Below are 23,165 nucleotides of genomic sequence, written 5' to 3'. Positions count from 1 at the left end.
CACTGGCGCTGCCCACGCCCGTGGTCTGTCTGCCGTGCCCTACGCCCATGGCAGAGCAGCTTGGGGGCAGCGAGGGCTTGGGCGAAGACCACCGGTGACCTGCCAGAGCTTGTGCTGGGCGAGGACTGCCGCAGAGCGGGAGAGCTTGCGACCGCTTTGTTTTGTTTTAATAATTGGGGAGGGAACCAAATGAAGAAGCAAATATCTGGTGCAGAACAATCCAAAGGATCCCAGGGCCTCAACAGAGAAGAATCCAGACCCACCCACGCTTCAGGCAGCGAAGCCCAGACTTGCTGGATGCCTCCAGGAAAGGATGTGATGAAAGCGGGGGAATAAATATTCTTTTCCTGGCTGTTGAGATCCAGAAGCCTGTGCCTCCAGACACACAAAGAGGAGAAGCTGACTAAAGGTGGAGGGAGCACAGGAGGAGTAAGATCAACACCCCTCCCCCAGGGATGGGGGGAGGGGAGAGAGCAGAGGGGAAGCCCTGAAGGAGACACAGGACATTGGTGGGCCCTAGAGGGACCCTTCCCAGGAAGGGCTCTGGGACCATGACAAAACACCAAGAAAACATCGAGGCCACAGGCAGCTTCCAGGAGTAAGGAGCAGCGAAATGATCCCACCATGGAGAGAGACCCTACACTGAGAACCCTGAGGACAGCTGGCCCCCAGACAGACGGGATTCTGGGCCCTCAATAAGTCCTGGGTAAACCCCCAGAAATTAGGGGCATCCCTACAGAAAGGGGTGAGCGCCCCAAGTTGACCTGACATTTCTGCCACTTAGCACAATAGAGGCTCGGAAAAAAATTAAATAGAGCTATGAAAATAAATAAATAAATGTAAGTCATGTTTTCCTCACATAGGGAATCTCCTAAAGCCCCCTGAATTGGCAGACTGAGAGCATTTGGCCACATGGTGTGTAGACGGCACATTTCTCTGCTGACAGTGTGTGGGCCCCATCATGCTCAGCAAAACTTGCTGTATTTGTCTCTGGGAAGTGGCCTGCGTAACAGCTCTCTTGTCACTTTGGGGAATCCAGTGGTTTAGACCCCCCCCCCCACAACTGCCCACCAGAGGTCTGAGGAGGGCCTGCTTACATCCTGCACAGGGAGCTTCTGAAGGGAGATTCCTTGTTCTTCTGGAATGGTGTCTGTGCCACCAGCAAGTTGCCCCCTGACTCATCTTCCTGCCTATGTTCAATATGGAATTTCAAATCTTAGACAGTAACTGTTTGATGCTGAGGACGTCAATTCAGAGACTGGAATCCATGGGTCATAGCTTGCCCCTCAAAGCCTGGTGTTACCTGGCTTCTAGGGACTGCTCTGGCTTCACGCCCTGACATGGCCTCTCTTGGACAAAATACTCTGATGGCAACATCTCAAACAGGTGGCCCTCCAAAGTAAGCTCCTGTCATGTCTCTGCTTCCAACCAGCACCCCTTCCCCAGCATCTATCCCCTGGCACGCAGCCCCTGAATTTTCAAGAGTAAGCTCAGGGGCGCCTGGGTGGCTCAGTCAGTTGAGCGGCCGGCTTCGGCTCAGGTCAGATCTCACATTTGTGGGTTCGAGCCCCACGTCAGGCTCTGTGCAGACAGCTAGCTCAGAGCCTGGAGCCTGCTTCAGATTCTGTGTCTCCCTCTCTCTCTCTGCCCCTCCCCCTCTCATGCTCTGTCTCTCTTTGTATCAAAAATAAATAAAACATTTAAAAAAATTTAAAAAAAAAGACTAAGCTCAGACATCACCTCCTTTGTGAAGTTTCCATAAGTAAAGGTAACCATGCTCTTGTGTGTGATGGCTACTGGAGATGGCTCTTATGCCATTTTGGTGAACCTGTCAGTTTTCACATCGTTTCCTTCCATTCCAAGACTTTCAGGTTTTAGAAGGAGAAAGAGAGAGAGAGAGAGAGAGAGAGAGAGAGAGAGGGAGAGAGAGAGAGAGGGAGAGAGAGAGAGAGAGAGAGAAGAGGAGGGAGAGATAAAATAAGTGGAGGAGACATCCAACCGGGCGCTAACTCTTTGGCCTTGTAAAAGGGTGTTTATGAAAATGTCCCACATCCTCTACCGTCACCATTATTTCATAAACAAGGTAATGTTAATTCAACAATAGAAAGTCATGACTTCAAATTTAAGGATGGTGTTTTGAAGAAGACTCTTGATACCTTCTACATTTATACACACATGTTGGCCTTATATTTCTTATTGGTCCTTAGGCCACAGAGTGAAGACCAACTTTTTTTTTTTTTAAAGAACACTGTTCTTTTTTGTTTTGTTTATTTATCTTTGAGATAGAGAGCATATGTGGGGAAGGGGCAGAGACAGAGGGGGACAGAGGATCCAAAGCAGGCTCTGCACTGAAAGCACAGAGCACAGTGTGGGGCTAGAACTCAACAAACTGTGAGATCATGATCTGAGCCCAAGCTGGATGCTGAATTGACTGAGCCCCAAGGTGCCCCAAGGACCAAGTTTTGAGACCTTTTGTCCTAGAGTGTGAGCCCTAGTGGGGTGCCTCTAGGCCTGTAAACTCCCAACTCGAACTTCTGGGGTTTCACTGGCAACCAGAACCTTAAGGGTACCCTTCAAAGCTGCCTGAGCTACCGCCCCCCATCATGCCTCAGATCTGGTTGACGGATAAGACCGACTGGAAGCCATCAACGCTGAGAATATCATCAGGAGACTCCCAGTGTTGTGAGCTCAGTTTAACAAGGGATTTTTCTCAGCCGGTAAATCCCATTTGGATTAAGAGCTTCAGACAGAGAGCAGTTCCAGGGCGGGGTCATCGGATCTGACTTCGCTTCCCCAGCGTCTTGGAGAAAGGCTTTGGAACTCCTCTCATCAACCAGGAAAGGCATCCGCCATGTTACTACCAGGGCTGGCTCTCAGCTCTCATCCCCACACCTCTGCGCCTTCTCTTCGCTTCCTCTCACAATTTGAGACAGTTCTCAAAGCCCCCCTTTTAAAATAACAAATATACTTTAAGAATATTTAGTAAAAACCCTTTTTACTGACCTGAAATGTACACATACATAACTGACCTGTGTGCATTCCATATATATAAGAAAAGTATTTTATAATAACTTCAAATAATGGGCTTTTGAACATATAAATGCCCTGGCCCAACTACATGAGCAAAATTAATGAACTAGATGCTTGTACTTGGGTATGGAATCATCATAAATACATTGTTCCATGCTGTGATGTTTTGGTAAGTCAAATGCCACAGGCTGTGCTGCCCAAAGCAATGCACAAAACAACACTCCTTTTCTTGATTTACAAAGGGATTGTGATCCCAGAAAACACCGTATCAGTTAAAACTGCAAAAATACCCAGTGTTTATAGGTAAACATACAAAATGTATGTAAAATAGATTATTAAGCAGAACCATTAACAACTGTTTCATCTATAATGCTGTTTGGAGGGGCGGTTGAATGTTTGGCCCGAGACCAGAGGAGGGACCATTCAACAATCACTGTGATAAATCAAAATCAAACCCCTCCCCTCAACAAGAGTTTTCACAACTCATTGAGAGCCATTCATGTATAGTTTGTAGAAGAAAGTGGGCACAGAGAGATAAAATGATCTATGAACTTGCTAGCAGTCCAGCCTGGCCTGGACATGCTACCTCCTGACCCCCACTCAGTGCACCTACTTCTATAGAGGGTTCCAGACTCTGGCCTTTGGCTCAGACTTCCCTGGAGGTCCCTTCAGAAACATTGCAGAGGATCAAGGAGGCTCCACACCACTTTAACCAGAGCAGTTCTGCCTTTATTTTTTGCTTAAAAACTTTGTTTAATAATTGCTAACAAAGTTTGGGGCACCAGGGTGACTCCCTCAGTTAAGCGTCCGACTTTGGCTCAGGTCATGATCCTACGGTTCGAGAGCTCGAGCCCCACGTCAGGTTCGGTGCTGACAGCTCAGAGCCTGGAGCTGCTTCCGATTCTGTGTCTCCCTCTCTGTCCCTCCCCTGCTCACACTCTGTCTTGCTTCCTCTCAAAGATAAATAAAAACATTACATGAGGCGCCTGGGTGGCTCAGTCGGTTAAGCCTCCGACTTTGGCTCAGGTCATGATCTCACGGTTTGTGGGTTCGAGCCCCGCCATTGGGCTCTGTGCTGACAGCTCGGAGCCTGGAGCCTGCTTCCGATTCTGTGTGTCCCTCTCTCTCTTCTCCTCCCCTGCTCATGCTCTGTCTCTCTCAGTCTCAAAAAAAAACTACAAAAAATTTTTAAAAATAAATAAAAGCATTACAAAATAATGAAAAAATAACAAAGTTTGTCTCTCCGCTGGGGCCAGGCCCTGCTCACAAAGAGAGCCTATGGGCCAGTGTTAAGGAGCTAAAGCCTGGGGACTTGTCTGAAGCGCAGGCTCTCCGACCTGAGCCTGAGCCCCTTATTGGGCTTCCATGGGAGATTTCCTTGCAAACAGGATTTGACTGTGAAACAGAGCCCAGGGAAGCCTGGGTCCCCCACTGGAGAAGTCTGAACAAAATGGATCTTCCAGTGTTGAAGCAGTCCCCTCTCCAGAGCGCAGTCCAGAACCCCCTTTGCTTACTTATAAAAGGCACTCAAGCCATCAATCACGGCAGAAACTATACAAAATACAGATAAGCAAAAAGAATACCGTAAAAACGACCTGCAGTCCCCTCTTACTGATGTAGTTATTAACAGATCATGAATAACTTCCCCTCAACCATATGTTAGATGACACTTTTATTCACAGATTTTATTTATACTTTATGGGAACTATATTTAATAAAATGTATCACTTAAAATACCATCTTAAACTTTTTGCAGATCATTGGACAACATACACATTTATATATTTATAACAGAATGGGGTAAGAAGTCACCCTGGACATGATTTATTTGGTAAAGCTTGTTTGGCCAAGTGGAGGACGGGTGTGTCTTCCTTCACAAGGAGCTGTGAGTCCAATTCTTTATTTTTTGATGACACAGTACCTGGCATTGAACCCACCTAGTAACTCACTGAGCCTCTCTAGCCATTATCTCTTAATTCTAACAATCCCTTTGGAAGGTCAGTTGATGTTGTCTAATTATCCTCATTTTATTGGAAGAAAACTCAAGTTCAAAGAGGCTATGTGACTTGCCAGGTAGGGAGGCACCCAGATCCCACAGATCCGATGTCCTCCCCGCCACCCTGGCCTCCTCTCCGAGGTTTGTCAGTTTGCATACTCCGAGTAAGTGATTTCTCAGCAAAGCCACTGGCTTCTGGCTGTGACCTCTGGCTCCTGCAAAGGGCTGAGGCTGTGGGCAGAGCTGGGGCAGCTGCCGGGGGCCAGGCATTGCACAGAGCTCTGGGGATCCCCTCCTGCCAGCACCTGTGATGTCCGCTGTCTCCTAGCAACTGTTGGCATCAACACTACAGGGGTATAAGCTGGATTCCATTTAAGAGCTTCTGAGGTCTTCAGAAGGGGTCTGCCTTTTCCCTTGCCATTTGGGTGTCCCTGAGTCCAAGGTCAACACTGCAGGGTGTAGGCAGGGTCTTGGCAACTCACCACCCTCCCCACGGCCCCCGCCTTGGGGGTCTCTGCCCCTGCAACAGGGCCTGGGCTCTGAGGAGCAGGTCTCGTTGCCAGGCGCCAGGGTGTGAGGCGTCAGATCCGGGGCACCCCTGGCATTCTAATCCACCAAGGGTTCCAGCAGGCGCCAAGTCTCTGGTATCAGGGGAAATGACCTCAGAGCTTTGGACGTGGCTGGCAGGCCGCTGCCTGGACTTAAAGGTCCCCAAGCAGGCACCTGTCACCCTGTCTCATCCTTTCTCTGCCTCGGACCTTCTTCTGCCTCAGCCAAGGATCTGGGAAAAGAAACAGGCTTCTAGGGTAGAGTAAGAGCCCAGATTTTCAAAGCCCCCATTGTGAGTATTTGGTTCCCAGAAGTCTGGGCTACTGGTGGAAAAGGAGAGCTGCTGAGTGGGTGTGGGTCGCTTGGGGTGGAGAGGCCGAAACAAGATGCTGTCTCACCTCGTGGTGATGTGAAACCAAAATAAGAGCTCTTTTCACACTGAGCGCACTTTCCTGGACCTTCACCTTCTTTCTTGGCTCGATGCTGCTGAGGCAGGTGCTGGTGCCCAGGGGTGTGTGAAGCCAGGCTGCGGAGGAGGCTGCTGCAGGCACATGCCCAGCCTGGCAGGAGTGAGAGATGGGCTGTTCCAGGTGTCCCTAGAGTGGCTGTGAAGAGCCCAGAGTGGTGGGACCCCTGGCCTGGCTGGCAGATGGAGGGCAACCCAGGAGCCCTTTCCTTCCCTGTGGCCATGTGTGGATGTTCTGCCCAGCACTGAGGGGAAGCTGGCTGCATCCTCCCAATGCCTGCCTGGCTGGGCCTTCGTCACTGCCCCAGGGTTTTCCCAAATGATGTATTTTGTATCAGAGGCAGAGAGAGAGAGAGAGAGAGAGAGAGAGAGAGAGAGCACTCACCAGAAAGAGCAGAGAAGACACACCTCTCTCCTTTGAAGATAATTTTTCCAATGACTGCTTCAAACTCAGCAGAGCTCAGGGTGCCGAGAACCCTCAGGAGAAACAGCGCAGCAGCATCGGTAGAACGCAGTGGGGGTCAAGCCGCCTCTGGACAAGCTGGCCCTCCCACTTACCACCTTTGGGAATTTGGGCCAAGTCATCTACCTTTAGTTTCCCTCTCTGTAAGATGGGCGTACAGTTGGGTCTGCCTCAAGGAGTGTGTGTGTGTGTGTGTGTGTGTGTGTGTGTGTGTGTGTGTGAGTTTTCATGAGATAATATCCCTTTATGAGGACAGCACAGTGTGTCCTCATTAACGGCCGTGTGATCTGGCCAGCTAGATCACACCCAACTCAGGACAGGTCTAAAGAACGAATTAGACACTTTTCCTTTTCCTTTTTGTCCTCCAAATATTTGTTCTTTACCTAAAATGCTAGTTGGGATCAGAAAATTCTGGTGGTTGGAAACAAATAGGGGCCGTGGCTGGGGGCAGGGTCTGGCTGCTGTGTCCTCTTGGGGGCTCGATCCTGACCACGCTGAGTGTGAGGCCTGGGTAGTGCATAGCTTGTTCTGGAATCCCGGGACAGCTCTCCAGGGAACTGGGCTAATGGGCTTTTCAGTTCCTTGCCCTAATAACAGCGGATTCTCATTTTAAAAATAACTTTAGTTGGTTTTTATTATATAAGTGGTATGTGTTCATTAAAACAAAAGCTTATATTGAATTTATGACATACCAGCACTGCTCTAATATATCTTAATCCATTGAATTTGGACAAAAACAGGTACTATCATTTCCCCCATCTTATGAGTAAATCCAGGAACACAGGTAAGCTTCCTGGAGTCAGGAGGCTAAGCAGTAACAGAGCTGTCTGGCTTGAGTTTCTGCTCTTAACCGCTATATAATCATGGCTTATTGTACAGATGTGTGAAAAAACAGGTAAGGAAAAATAAGTTAAAGATAAGTTTATTCTTTTTTTAATTTTTAATGATTTTTATTTATTTTTGTGAGAGAGAGATAGAGATAGCATTAGCAGGGGAAGGTCAGAGAGAAGGGAGACACAGAATCCAAAGACAGCCTCCAGCCTCTGAGCTGTCAGTACAGGGCCTGACACCGAGGCTTGAACCCACGAGCTGTGAGATCATGACCTGAGCCGAAGTCGGACACTTAACTGACTGAGCCACCCAGGCGCCCCAAGATAACCTTATTTTTAGCATTCAGAGATATTTGCTCTTTCTCCTAGCAGTATAGTAAGGAGGTACACACACACACACACACACACACACACACACACACACACACAGTATTAGGTAAGATGAACTCATGTTCAAATTCTGGCTTTACTGTTTATGAACAGTGTGACCTTGGGTTGGAAGACAGAGGAAAATACTTTTATGGTCTTTGGGGTGCGGAAAATGTTTCTTTGCATTGGTACCAAAGACAGAAATCAAAGGAAGGGATGCATGGGTGGCTCAGTTTGTTAAGCATCTGACTTCGGCTCAGGTCATGACCTCACAGTTCGTGGCTTTGAGCCCCACACTGGGCTCTGTGCTGACAGCTCAGAGCCTGGAGCCTGCTTCGGATTCTGTGTCTCCCTCTCTCGCTGCCCTTCCCATGCTTGTATTCTCTCTCTCTCTCTCTCAAAAATAAACATTAAAAATTTTTTTTAAATCAAGGGGAAAAATGGACAGACTTTACCTATGACAATTAAGAATTTCTGCATTACATGACAGAGCACAAATCAAACGTAAAGTTAAATGTCAAACAGAAATAATAGTTGCTTCATATGTGATAGAAATATGATGAATCTCTGTCATGTATGAACAACTCTCTAAAAATTCATAAAAAGTAGGGGTGCGTGGGTAGCTCAGTTGGTTGGGCATCCGACTCTAGATTGTGGCTTAAGTCATGATCTCCCAGTCCATGAGTTCGAGCCCTGCATCAGGCTCTGCACTGGCAGTGTGGAGCCTGCTTGGGATTCTCTATTTCTCCATCTCTCTTTCTCTGCTCCTCTCCAGCTCACTTTCTCTCTCTTTCTTAAAGTAAAACAAACACAACACAGCAAAGCAAACAAAAAACCCCAAAACTTAAAAAATTCCTAAGAAGTAGACCTCACTAAAAATGGGAGATTCCATAACAGAACTGTCAGTGACCACTTCAATCTTGCTGAGTGTCACAGAAATGGTAATTAAACTGATAAGACGTTATTTTCATGCATCAAATTTGGCAAAGATTAAAAAGACTGAGTAGACAGTGTTGGCCAGGGCAGGAGTGGGGGTTGGAGGGAGAGGTAAATGCTGACAGCCTTTCTGCAGGTGAGATGGTGACCTGTTTCCAAACCCTCAGTCACCTGTGGACTCTTTGACTTGATATTTGACTTCAAATAATTTTTTCTAATGAAAAAAGAATAGTCAAATGGAAAACATGTATGTGCTAGAATATTCACTGGGAGATTTTATACAAACACCAAGTGTTGAAAATAACTTAAATGCCTTTTAAAAGGTGATTTGTTATGAGAAATTCTGTAAAGCTATAGAAGAGATTATTATACAACTGCTAAAGGGGATAAGGTGGATTTATATAAGGGAAAAATGATGGTAAATTCAGAAAACTAATCGCAGTATGTGGTCTTATTTTTGACGGCAGGTTCTCCCAATTGAGCCCTACCTTGGATTTTGATTTTGACTCTCTATACAACAACTTTTGTGGTGTTTGCAAAAGTCGAAATGTTTGACAGACTATTTTGTAAACACTGAGAAGTTTCCCTTCGGAGACTCCATGAAAGAGCTGGGAAATGGTAGGGGGTTTCAAGCAAGGTCAAAGTTGCAGTCCGCATAAGCAAAGGGCAGCAACCAGATGTGGGCTTTTTTGAAAATCTGTATTTACAGATTTACTTGAGATTGATGTGTGTAAGCTACATCACTTAAAAATAAACAAATGTATTGAACATAAACAAGGAAAATGTGCACCTTGATGAATCTCCACAAAGCGAGCACACTCCTATAACTGCCATTTGGACAAATTAGCTGAAGAGACCCCTGAAAGCCCACTGTGGCCTTTGTCAGCCATTTTCCATTCCTCACAGGACCTTTCTTCTGACTTCTAATATCAGAAATGAGTTTGATCTGTGTCTGAACTTTCCATCAGTAGAATCAAAGTACAAACTCGTCTATGCTCAGCTTCTTTCCCTTAACATTATGAGACCATCTGGGTGTACCCATAGTTCATTGGATTCGTCTATGTAGTAATCCACTGAGCGAATATGCACATATTACATCCATTCTCCTATTTATGAATATTTGGATTATTCTCATTTGTTGTCTTTTTAAAAATGTTTAGTATTATTATTACTTAGTGTGTATTATTTTTGAGAGAGAAAGAGAGACAGAGCTTGAGCAGGGGAGGGATAAAGAGAGGAGACACAGAATATGAAGTAGGCTTCAGGCTCTGAGCTGTCAGAGCCCAATGCAGGGCTCGAACTCACAAACTGTGAGATCAGGATCTGAGCCAAAGACAGAAGCCTAACTGAATGAGCCATCCAGACACTCCTAAATGTTTATTATTTTTAAGAGAGAGGGGGAGTGGCAGAGAAAGAGGGGGACAGAAGATCTGAAGTGGGTTCTGTGCTGACAGCAGAGACTGATGAGGGGCCCAAACCCACAAACTATGAGATCAGGCCTGAGCTGAAGTTGGATGCTGAACCACCGAGGCACTTCATCTCATTATTTGTCTTTTAAAAGAAATTCCGCTATACATATTCTCATACGTGACCTTAGATGTCTATGTGCGTGTTTCACTGCATGTATACTTAGCTGGTCATTAGACATCCTTGTGTTCACTTTTCATACATAGCACGGAAGCATTTTCTAAGTGGTTGTACCAACCCTCACCAACAGTGCCCGAGAGCCTCACTTTCACCATGTAGCTGCCAAGCTGAGACACGGCATGGCATTTGGGGTATTCTGGAGGGTGTGCAGTAAATTACTGTGGTTTTTTGTTTCTCTGATGACTAATAAGAATCAACACCTTTTTTTTTTTTTTTACAAGTTTCCTGGCCATTTGGAGATCCTCTTTTACAGTCTAGACATTTGCTTTTCTTTTTTTTTCTGTTGAATTGTCAATCATTTCAAACAAATTTTCAGTTCTTTGTGTATTTTGGATATTCGATCTCTGTCAATATGTACTGCAAAAATCTTTTCTCATTCTGTAACTTGCCTTTTTACTCTCTTAATGGTGTTGTTAGATAAACAGAAGTTCTGAAATTTAATGTCGTCCAATTTGTCTATTATTATTTTATGGTTAGTGCTTCTTTGTGTCCTGTTTAAGAAATTTTGCCTGGGAGAGACTAGCTGGCTCAGTCAGTTAGGGGTCCAACTTCTTCTTTCTCTTTTTTAATTTAAATTCAAGTTAGTTAACAACTAGTGTCTTCTTGGCTTCAGAAGTAGAACCCAGTGGTTCATCTCGTTCATATGACACCCAGTGCTCATCCCCAAAAGAGCTCTCCCTAATACCCATCACCCATTTAGCCCATTCCCCCACCCCCTCCCTCTCCAGCAACCCCCAATTTATTCTCTGTATTTAAGAGTCTCTTATGGTTTGCCTCCCTCTCTGTTTTTATCTTATTTTTCCTTCTCTTCCCCTATGTTTATGTGCTGGGTTTCTCAAATTCCACATATGAGTGAAATCGTATGACATTTGTCTTTCTCTGACTCACTTATTTTGCTTAGCATAATACTTTCTAGTTCCATCCACATTGTTGCAAATGGCAAGATTTCATTCTTTTTTATCACCGAGTAATATTCCAATACATATCTTCTTTACCCATTCATCAGTCAATGGACATTTGGGCTCTTTCCATAATTTGCCTATTGTTGATAATGCTGCTATAAACATTGGAATACATGTGCTTCTTCAAATCAGCACTCCTGTATCCTTTGGATCAATACCTATAATGCAATTGCTGGGTCATAGAGTAGTTTTACTTTTAATTTTTTGAGAAAACTTCATACTGTTTTCCAGAGTGGCTGCAACAGTTTGCATTCCTAGCAACAGTGCAAAAGAGTTCCCCTTTCTCCACATTCTCTCCAATATCTGTTGTTGCCTGAGTTAACGTTAGCCATTGTGACCAGTGTGAGGTGGTATCCCATTGTGGTTTTCATTTGTTTCCCTGATGATGAGTGATCGTGAGCATCTTTTCATGTCATCTGAGTGCTTCTGTGGAAAAGTCTCCATTCATGTCTTTTGCCCATTTCTTCACTGGATTATTTGTTTCTTGGGTGTTGAGTTTGGTAAGTTCTTTATAGATTTTGGGTACTAACCCTTTATCTGATATGTCATGTGCAAATTTCTTCTCCCATTCCATCAATTGCCTTTGATTTTAGTTCAGGTCATATTCCCAAGGTTTGTGAGATCAAGCCCCATGTGGGGCTCTATGCTGACAGCATGGAGCCTGCTTGAGATTCTCTCTCTCTCTCTCTCTCTCTCTCTCTCTCTTTCTGCCCCTCCCGCTCTCTCTTTCTCAAAACAAGCAAAGAAACATTATAAAGAAAAGAAATTTTGCCTGATATAAGGACATGAATATATTTTTTATTCTAATTTCAAGAAGCTTTATTGTTTTGTCTTTTAGATTTAGATCTACAATCTACGTGGATTTGACTTTTATGCATGGTATTAAATTAGAAGCCGAGATGCATATTATTTCCTGAATGGATATTCAGTTCACCTAGCCTCCTTTATTGAAAAGATTCATTTTTCCCCGACTGTACTGCAACGTCACCTTGTCATAATCACCTACAAATGTGTGACCTACCAACAGTGCAAAAGAGTTCCGCTTTCTCCACATTCTCTCCAATATCTGTTGTTGCCTGAGTTGTTAACGAAAGAACTGGACAGTCCTTTCACATCTTATATTAGTACAAGACTATCTTCTTACTATATAGTCTAAGTCTTCCAGCTGCATCCTTATTTTTTAAGGTGGTCTTAGGTATTCCTGGCCTTTTGTATTTTCTATAAATTCTATAATTGGCTTGCTAATTTTACCCTCTGTCCCTAAAAATATAAACAAAGAAACAAACCCCAAAACAAAAACTGCTGGGATTTTTGTGATTGCACTAAATCTATAGATCAAGTTAGGGAGAACTGATCTCTTAAAAATAATGAGTATTTCAATCCATGAACCTAAGATATACTTTCCTTTTTGTAAATCTTCTTTAAGATTCCTTAATAAAATTTTATACCTTTCTGTGTAAAGGTTCTGCCCAGTTTTGTTATCTTTATTCATTTACCTTTAGATCCTTGATGTTTTTTTATTTTTTCTCCAATTTCTAATTAGATAGAAATGCAATGGATATAAAAAATTTTTGATCTTGTATCTAAATTCACTCATAGAGTGTAACAGTTTATCTGTAAATGTGTTTAGATCTTCTAGGTACATAATAATGCCATCTATGCATAATGACAATTTTTACTTCTCCCTTACTGATCCTTATGCATTTTGTTTCTCCCTTCCCTTCCTCCTTCCTCCACCAGCCCCCCCCACCCCTTCTTTTTCTTCCTCTTCCCCTTCCTTTTCTTATCTATAACTATTGCACTGGCTAAGACCTCTACTAGAGTGTTAAATAGAAGTGGTGATAATAGGCATCTTTCTTCTGATCTCAGTGGAACTGTTTTAACATTTTACCATTAAGTATGATGTATGCCATAGAATTTTAAAATTTGAGATGAAATTCATGTACCATAAAATTAACTACTTTCAACAGAACAATTTAGTGGTATTTAGTAACTCACAATATTTTGCAACCACCCCCTCTATCTACTTCCTTTTTTTTCCCAATAGTTTATTGTCAAATTTGTTTCCATACAACACCCAGTGCTCTTCCCCACAAGTGCCCTCCTCCATCACCACCACCTCTATTCTCCCCTCCCCCTTCCCCTTCAACCCTCGGTTCGTTTTCGGTATTCAATAGTCTCTCAAATTTTGCGTTCCTCTCTCTCCCCAACTCTCTTTCCTTCTTCCCCTCCCCCTGGTCCTCCATTAGGTTTCTCCTGTTCTCCTGTTAGACCTATGAGTGCAAACATATGGTATCTGTCCTTCTCTGCCTGACTTATTTCACTTAGCATGGCATCCTCGAGGTCCATCCACTTTCCTACAAATGGCCATATTTCATTCTTTCTCATTGCCATGTAATATTCCATTGTGTATATATACCATATCTTCTTGATCCATTCCCCCTCTACTTCCAAAACATTTCCAAGACTACAAATAACATCCTGTCCCCATTAAGCAGATACTCCCCATTCCCCCCCAAACCCTTGTTTCTGGCAATTACCAATCTACTTTCTGTTTCTATGGATTTATCTGTCGTTGTTGTTGTTTTTAAAGTTTATTTATTTTGAGAAAGAAAATGAATGAGCAGGGGAGGGACAGACAGAGAGGGAGAATGAGAATCCCAAGCAGGCTCCACATTGTCAGCACAGAGCCTGACGTAGGGCTCAAACTCCTGAACCATGAGATCATGACCTGAGCCAAGATCAGGAGCCAGAAGTTTAACCAACTGAGCCACCCAAGCATCCCTGGATTTACCGGTTCTATATATTTCATATACTAAATGAAATCATACATGTTATCTTTTTTTTTTACTTCTTTCTCTTAGCATGACAGCTTCAAGATTCATCCATGTAGCATATATTGGTCCTTCATTTCTTTTTATGTGAAATAATATTCCATCGTGTACATATACCACAATGTTGATGGACAGGCATCTGTTGATGGACATTCAAGTTGTCTTCAATTCTTTGGCTATTGTGAATAGCACCACTATGGACATTCATGTCAAAGGATTTGTTTGAATCCCTGTTTTCAATTCTTTTCAGCTAACATAGGAGTGGAATTACTGGGCCATATACTAATTCTGCGCTTAACCACCAACTTGCTGTGTATGTGTTTGGGGAATCACTAACCTGCTTTCCACTTCGGCTGAAACATTTTACATCCCACCAGCAGCATATGAGGGTTCCAATTTCTCCATGTCCTTATCAACACTTGTTATTTCCCATTTTTTTTTTATTATAGCCATCCTCTTGGGTGTGAAGTGTGCTGTAGATTTAAAAAGCATATTCATTGTCAGATTAAGAAAGTTGCCTTCTGGCACAACACCATTTTGTAATACATTTTGGAAATGTTAAGGTCATGAAAAATAACAATCAAGAAACTTTCTCAAGTTGGAGTAAAATCAGTGGACATGACAAGTAAAGAAAAAGTGGGATCTTGGATTGGATCCTGGATCAGAAAATGTCGTTAATGGGAAAAGTAGAAAAATGTGAACATGGTCGATAAATTAATTGATCATATTGTATGAGCATCAATTTCCTGACTTGCACTATGGTTATGTAAGGTAGTTAAGAGAACATGGGAACTCTGCACTGTTTTTGAATTTTTCTTGAAGTCTAAAATTCTTTTTAAGATGTAAAAAAATTTTTTGCTTCTGTTTATTGTGAATGGGATTGAATTTTAGCAAATGCTTTCTCTGTATCTATTGATGTTTTATGAAATTTTCTTCTTAATTTTACTGATATACTGAGTTACAGTGATTTTATTTATTTTATTAAAAATTTTTAGTGTTCATTTTTGAGAGAGAGAGTGCACATGGTGGAGGGGCAGAGAATTGAGGGAGGCAGAGAATCTGAAGCAGTCTCTGTGCTGCCAACGCAAAGCCTGACTTGGGGCTTAAACCCACAACCATGAGACCATGACTGAGCTGAAGTTGGACGCTCAACAGATTGAGCCACCCACGGGCATTGAAAATGACTGATATTTAGCTATTGGCCCTACCTTTTGTTCCTGGAATAAACCCAACTTTGCTTTGGTATGTTATCCTTTTCGTATGTTGCTGAATTTGATTTGCTATTTTTTTTTCCATCTATGTTTCTCAGAAACATCAGTAGGTAATTAATTTTCCTTTACTGTAACATCCTTGTCAGATTTTGGGATTAAGGTTACATGATCTCATACTATAAGCTGCGAAATGTGTCTTCAACTATTTTCTGCAAGAGTTTATGATTGGTGCTGTTTCTTCTTTAAATGCTTGGTATATTCACCAAGGAAGCCCCCTGGACTTAACATTTTCATTGTAGGAAGGTTTTAAACTACAGATTTGATTTCTTCAATATAGTTAAGATACTTTATATATATATATTTATTTACTTCATGTAAATTCTTGTAAATTGTAGTTTTCTAGAAATTTGTCTATTTTATTTAAATTTTCAAATTCACTGTCAAAGTATTTATAATGTTCTTCTACTATCTTTCTAATAGGTGAGATCTGTAATATGCTCCATTTTGTTCCTGGTATCAATATATTGTGTCTTTCTTATTTTTATTCTAAATTAGCTTTGCTAGGGGACTTATAAATGTAATTAAAAAATTTTTTTTACATAAACTCTACCCCCAATGTGGGCTTGAACTCACAAGCCCACGACCAAAAGCTGTATGCTCTACTGACTCAGCTAGCCAGGTGTCCCAAATGTAAATTATTTGATGCTCTTTTTCGCAGATTTGTTTTCAACTTTATTAATCTCTGTTGTTACCTTTATCATTACCTCCCTTCACTTTTCTTGCATTTAATTTGCTATCTTCTAACTACTTGCTCTGGAATATTGAGATAATTGATTTTGAGCATTGTTTTCTAATACATGCATTTGGGTCTACACTGTTTTCTCTAATCATAACCTAAACAGCAGCCCAGAAGTATTAATATGTTACTTTTATAATTTCCTTCAAAATATTTTCTAGGGGCACCTGAGTGGCTCTTGATTTCAGCTCAGGTCATCATCTCATGGTTTGGTTCATGAGTTCGAGCCTGGCATTAGGCTATGCACTGACAGTATGGAGCCTGCTTGGGATTCTCTCTCTCTCTCTCTCTCTCTCTCTCTCTCTCTCTCTCTCTCTCTCTTTCTCTCTTTCTCTCAATAAATAAACTTAAAAAAATATTTTGTAATTTCTCCTGTAATTTCTTTTCTGATCCTTGGGTTATTGATAAGTATGTTGCTTAAATTGTAAACTCTTAGGGAACTTTCTAATTTTCCTTCTATAATTAACATCTAGCTTATTTTGTCATATGATTTTAATTATTGAAATTTGTTGAGACTTGTTTTATGGCCAAACATACGTTCACTTACAAATGTTTACCATGTGTACTTGAAAAGAATGTATATTATGCAGTTGTTGAGTGTAGTGTTCCATATATGTTCATTGGGTGAGATGCATTAATCATGTTGTTTGAGTTGTTTCTATATCTATTGATTTTTAGTCTGTGTATCAGTTAGGAGAAAGTTGTATTAAAATCTCCTGGTATGATGTGAGTTTATTTCTCCTTTTAATTCTATGGCTTTTACTTTATATTATTAGAGAAGATGTTGTTAGGTGCTTATAGATTTAGAGTTTTTATAGAGTGATGGTGGATGGACCCTTTTATTACTATGAAATATCTCTATTTCTGATAGTCCACTTTGTCTGATATTAAAATAGCTTCTCCAGTTTCTTTTTGGTTAATGCTACTGTTTGTATTTTTTCTCATTCTCTTGTATCCAACTTTTCTGTATCTTTATATAAAATAATCCCTTACAAACAATATACAGTTTCAAAAATCCCAGCTAACAATCAGTATATTTTAATTTGTGTATTTAGTTTATTTACACTATATTAAGTATAATATATTGAAATTTTAACTCTACCATTTAATTTGCAACTGAATGGTTTAATGTTCATTCTTCTTTTTCTTTCCTTCTCCTGGATTAATTGGGTATTTGCCCCCCAACAGTTTTCCATTTCTATAATTTTGTGAGTTATAGTTTTTTTTTATTCATTAAGGAGTTACTTAGAGATTACAATATGCATCCTTTATAAGTTAGTACTTTTATTTTTCTGGATGGTGGAAGTTCCTTAGAAGATTTTAACTCTATTTACTCTGCCCCTCTCTTTATGCTATGTTATGTATTTTCTCATGTATTTTATGTATTTGAGTTCTGTCATTACATACATTCATGCTTACAATTGTTAGATCTTCCTGATGGATTGAATCTTTTATCATTACATGATGCCTTTTTTTGTCTCTAGTAAAAATTGTTGTCTTAATGTTTATTTTGTCTGATATTAGTATAGCCACTTTAGCAGTCTTTGGCTAATATTTACATGATATATCTTTTTTTGTTCTTTTTTTTTTTACCCTATCGCATCATTTAGTCTAAAATGTGTCTCATATACAGGGCAGTGTTGGATCATTTAAAAATCAATTTTTCCAGTCTCTTCCTTTTGATGGAAGTGTTTAACTCACTTATATTTTATGGAACTATTAATAAGGTAGGATTTATGCCCACTGTTTTGCTATTTGTTTTCTACACATCTTACATATTTTTTGTTATGCTATTTGGGATTACTGTTTCCTTTTACATTAAACTGACATTTTATCATATGTTAGCTTAATTCTCTTCTGCTTTTTCTTCCTCCTCTTTCTCCTCCTCCTCCTCCTCCTTTTTCTCCATCACCTCCTCCTCCTCCTACTTCTTCTCCACCTTCCCCATCCCTTCTTCTTCTTATGGCTTCTCTGAGGATTGCAATAACATCTTAATTTAAAGAACTCTAGTTCAGGGGCACTTGGGTGGCTCAGTGAGTTGAGCATTGGACTCTTGACTTTGGCTCAGGTTGGGTCAGGATCTCAGTTTGTGAGTTCAAGCCCCATGTCGGGCTCTGCACTGACAGTGCAGGGCCTGCTTGGGATTCTCTCTCTCTCTCCCTTCTCTGTCCCTCGCCCACTGGCTCTTTCTCTCTCTTTCTCTCACTCTCTCTCTCTCAAAATAAATAAATAAATAAACTTAAAAAATAAAACAATCTAGTTTGGATTAATATCAACTTCATCTCAATTTTGTATAAAAACTTTGCTCCAATATAGCTTCGTTTCTTTGCTATGGCTTTGTGCTTTTTATTGTCATACAAATTGCATCTTTGTATATTATAAGCCCATTAACAGAGTTTTATAATTATTATTTTATATAGTAGTGTTTTTTTAAAGCAGAAAAGAATTATAAACAAAAATGCATTTATACTGTCTTGTATTTATTTATGTAGTTACTTTCACTGGTACTCTTTTTTAAAAAAGATTTTAATGTTTTTTATTTTTGAGACAGAGAGAGACAGAGCATGAGCAGGGGAGAGGCAGAAAGAGAGGCAGAGAGAGAAGGAGATACAGAATCTGAACCAGGCTCCAGGCTCCAAGCTGTCAGCACAGAGCCTGATGTGGGACTTGAGCCCACAAATCGCAAGATCATGACCTGAGCTAAAGTCAGACTGAGTCAAAGTCGGACACTTAACCAACTGAGCCACCCAGGTGCCCCTCACTGTTACTCTTTCTTTGTGTGTATTCAAGTTATTGTCTAATGTCCTTTCATTTCAGCTTAAAATATTCCTATTAGTATTTCTGAAAGAAAAAGTCTACTAGTGACTAATTTTCTGTGAATTTCTAAATGTTTAAAGTATAGTTTTGCTGGATATAGAATTCTCGGTTGATAATCTCTGTCTACCCCCAGCATATTGACTATATTATTACACTGCCTTCTAGCTTTTGTGGTCTCTTGTTTTATTTTTAATGTTTATTTATTTTTGAAGGAGTGAGAGACAGAGCATGAGCAGGGGAGGGGCAAAGAGAGAGGGAGACACAGAATCTAAAATGGGCTCTAGGCTCTGAGCTGTCAGCACAGAGCCCAATGTGGGGCTTGAACTCACAAGCTGTGAGATCATGACCTGAACTGAAGTTGGACACTTAATGGACTGAGCCACCCAGACACCCCTAGCCTTCATGGTTTCTGATAAGTCAGCTATTAATCTTAATGTTGCTCTCATTAGTATTTTTTTATTCCCATCTACTAGAAATGCATTCTCAGTTTTATTTGACTGGCAATATTTTTACTTTACCTGAATTTTGGAAGGATATTTTTATTGAGAATAGAGGTCTAGATTGGGAATTATTTTTTTTTTGAAAAAAATCTTTATGTTCCTTTATTGGAGCAAGATTCCTGACCGGTATACAGTGATGTATTACTAAACATGACCTGTGCAGAAATTACATACTACCCATCTCGACAGGTTTTCATTACACTTTGCTTATCGATGGAATAGTTCCATTTATAAAGTTTTATACATCAAAAAACTTTGACTTTGACCAGGCTGTCCATGAATTCATCTCTGAAAAAGTTAAGTGGCATTTAATTTTAGCTACTATAATTTACAGCATTAAAAGCTTATGCATTAGGTAGCTTCCCAAAACGTTATTCTATGCATAGTGGCATTTAGCAGAGCTGAGCCCCTCCTTCTCACTAGTTTCACACAGACAGGCCTCACTTGAGAGCTATAGGCTCAACAGCTAGTACTTTGAGACAAAAGTACTCCTGAGTTTACCACCAACAGGGCCTTCTGGTCTGTGAGTTGGTCTTCTCAGCCTAGATTGGGAATTATTTTGTTTGGGCTTCATAAAGATTCTGTTGAATTGTCCTCCAGGCTTCCATAATTTCTGTTCAAAAATGTCTAATCTTATCATCGTTCTTTTGAAAGTAGGTGTCATTTTCCCTCTGGTTGCTTTTAAATACTGTTTTTGATCTTTGAGTTTCAGCAGTTTTAGTATGGTGTAACCAGATGTGGTTTTCTTTATATTTATTCTTCTTGACACTCAAAGAACGTTGTGAATCTAAGATTATCAAACACATGATATCTTCTACCAGTCAGCCATATTCTCTTCAAATAGAACTGCTTTTCCATTCTCTCTTTTTCTCTCATTCTGAAATTCCAAGTCTATGTATGTTTAGCCTTTTCACCATATCCCACTTCACTTAGATCTTTTTACTGAATGCCAGGCTTTGTGTATAAACATTTTTAGAAATAATTTGAGGCCCTCATGATATTACTTTCCTCCAGAGGGGATCTACTTCTACCTCTGGCTGCAGCTTGAATACATGCAGATTACCTTCAACCAATCTGAGCCTGAGTTGGTTTGAAACCAAGTTTTAGTTATAGAAGGATCATACTATTTCCATTTCACCTTCATTCCTCAGGTATAGCTGTCCTGGGACACGAACTGGGGTTCTGAGGGCCTTACAACTCTTTGGTGAGCCCTAGACTTCAGCTTTGTTCTTCCTAGTCATGTGAGACTGCTGAGAACACTGCTCAATTCCCAAGACTTCAGGCCCAACACTGCTTATGGAGCAGCAAAGACCCTGTGGGGAAGCTTCTGAGCTTCTCAGCCCTATGGCACTTATTAACCCTATGGCTAATGCTTCAGAGGGAAACTGGGCATAAGGCCAGTCTCACTTCAATGCACTTTTCTCAGGGATTTTGGCTTTTTAAGGCCCTGCTATCTTCAAATAACAAAGGTGTTTAAATAAACATTTTTGTGATGATTTTTCAATTACAGAAAGTTGCAAAATAGTTTATCCTTTATCCAGTTTCCCTTGATATAAATGTCTTACCTAACCTTGTTAGGTCTGTCAAAAACAATGCCTTAACATCAATACAATGCTATTAAGTACTCAACAGACTTTATTCAGATTTCACCAGGTTTTTCATGACATCTTTTTTCTGTTCTTATAACCTAGGAACCACCTTTAGTTGCCAGGTCTATAACATGGTCTGTAACAATTTTATCAATCTTTATTATTTGTTTTTCATGATCTTGATAGTTTTGAGGAGAACAGGTCAGAGATTTTGTAGACTGTCTTTCAATTTGGGTTTGTCTGATGTTTTCTCATAGATTTGATTGGATAATTGGTTTTGGGAGAAGAATGCTATAGATGAAAAGTACCCTGGCACATATTGTGGACTGGATGCTTTTGTTGGCCAAAGTTTGTATGTTGAAGCCCTACCCCCAATATGATGGTATTTGGAGATTATTCCTTTGTGAAGTAATTAGGTTTATATGAGGTCATGAGAGTGGGGTCTCAAGATGGGATTGATGCCTCAAGATGGGACTGAGAACAGAAATCTTGCTTCTCCCTCTCTCTGCCATGGGAACACACAGTGAGAAGACAAGGTGGTCATCTGGAAGAGCCAGGAAGACAACTCTCACCAGAAACTAAATCTGTCATCACCTTGATCTTGGACTTCCAGCCTCCAGAACTGTGAGAAATAAATGTCTATTGCTTTAATTCACACAGTGTGGTGCAATCCAATTGGGTAGGGGCTAGAAGTGAAAGAATTCTCCTGAGGCAGAATCAAAGTGGTAGAAGTTTATTGAATATACTGCAATGGAGCAGTGGACAGTTTAGCAAAGGAGAGACTGTCTGGATGAAGTGGTGATGAGGGGCTATAGTTGTGGGATTGTATGGGATTTCCTCTCTTTCGGTAACTGTGCCTGGTTATAAGTAACTGTGCCATCAGTCAGTTAGGGCCTGGGGCCAATGGCAGGTGGTTGGCCTAATGAGCCTGCCTGCATTCAGCTGAATGGTTGATGTGGGCCCTTTGGCTTTGCTCAAATTTCCATTGCTCAAGCCATTGCCTCAGAGCAGCCTCTAAGTCCCCCACCTGACAAATCAATAATAATAAATCCTTGGTATTTGGGCAGAGGTCTCATCTTCAGTAGCTTCTTCTTGCTGAATGAGGGGTATGGAGATGTCACTACGTGTGGGTCAACATTAGTCCGTGGGAATTTATGTAGGAACTGTAGAAGGCAGAGCACTGAATCCAAGGTACACAACAAATATGAATTTCCCTGAGTAGAAAGGATCATCTGTTGGCTTGGCATCAGGCAGAGAGACATTGGAAAAGACACAAAATACAATAATAATAATTATTATTTATAATGTATTATATATTCATAATTTATAATGTATTTATAGTAATAATAAAAAATAATTATTTTATTATGAAAAATAGCAGCCTGAATAAGACAGCTTTTTTAAAACGTATTTTTAAAATTTATTTTTGGGAGAGCACAAGTAGGGGAGGGGCAGAGAGAAAGGACAGAGGATCTGAAGTGGGCTCTGCACTGACAGCATCAAGCCCCATTTGGGCGCCTGAACTCACAAGCCATGAGATCATGACCTAAGCCAAAGTTGGACACTCAGCCGACTGAGCCAGACACCTCTAAAAGATCTTTAATTTTAATTTTATTTATCTTTTAAAGTTTACTTGGAGAGAGATCGAGAGAACAAGAGTAGGGGAGGGCCAGAGAGAGAGAGAGAGGGAGAGCGAGAGTATCCCAAGCAGGCTTAATGCTATCAGCACACAACCTGACACAGGGTTTGATCCCATGAACCCTGAGATCATGACCTGAGCTGAAATTAAGAGTTGGATGCTTAACAGACTAAGTCACCCAGGAGCCCCAAAAGATCTTTGATAGTTGTCCAAAATTCTCCTCCAGTCCAGGAGTTTAACCAATCATTAAAGGAGAGGAAGGGGTCCTTTAAAATGTCAACTTGATTATTTATTTCTTTTGGTAACCCTGTCACATCTTTGTGGTAATCTGAAGTCTATACATAATGCTCTGTTTTAATAAAGTATTCCTCCTTGAGCTGCAGTCAGGATATCAAAGGCTGTTTTGGGAGGGCCACCTTTTGCATCTGTGGGTGACTACATGTTGGGCTTAGTTAAAGGTCTCTGCTGTATGCTTGGCTAAAGCCTCTACTTGCAATTTTACATCAACAGATGTGGCTCTTAGGGCACATA

At 41.1% G+C, this 23,165-nt stretch overlaps 2 long non-coding RNA genes across 2 annotated transcripts; one reads left to right on the top strand and one right to left on the bottom strand.

Moving 5' to 3' along the window:
* Nucleotides 1-5,036: 5,036 nt before the first annotated feature.
* Nucleotides 5,037-6,681, bottom strand: LOC115280630. The gene is made up of 3 exons (XR_003903861.1): nt 6,427-6,681; nt 5,974-6,135; nt 5,037-5,807 (listed from the first exon to the last, which is right to left on the bottom strand). It is a non-coding gene; the product is annotated as an uncharacterized LOC115280630 (long non-coding RNA).
* LOC115280629 lies at nt 5,397-21,646 on the top strand. The gene is made up of 2 exons (XR_003903860.1): nt 5,397-5,867; nt 21,520-21,646. It is a non-coding gene; the product is annotated as an uncharacterized LOC115280629 (long non-coding RNA).
* Nucleotides 21,647-23,165: the final 1,519 nt, after the last annotated feature.

Source organism: Suricata suricatta, chromosome 16 (genome assembly GCF_006229205.1).
Source record: "Suricata suricatta isolate VVHF042 chromosome 16, meerkat_22Aug2017_6uvM2_HiC, whole genome shotgun sequence".
In the NCBI taxonomy this organism is placed as follows: domain Eukaryota; kingdom Metazoa; phylum Chordata; class Mammalia; order Carnivora; family Herpestidae; genus Suricata; species Suricata suricatta.
The sequence above is the reverse complement of the archived record's forward strand: the minus strand, read 5'-3'. Positions and strand labels throughout refer to the sequence as shown.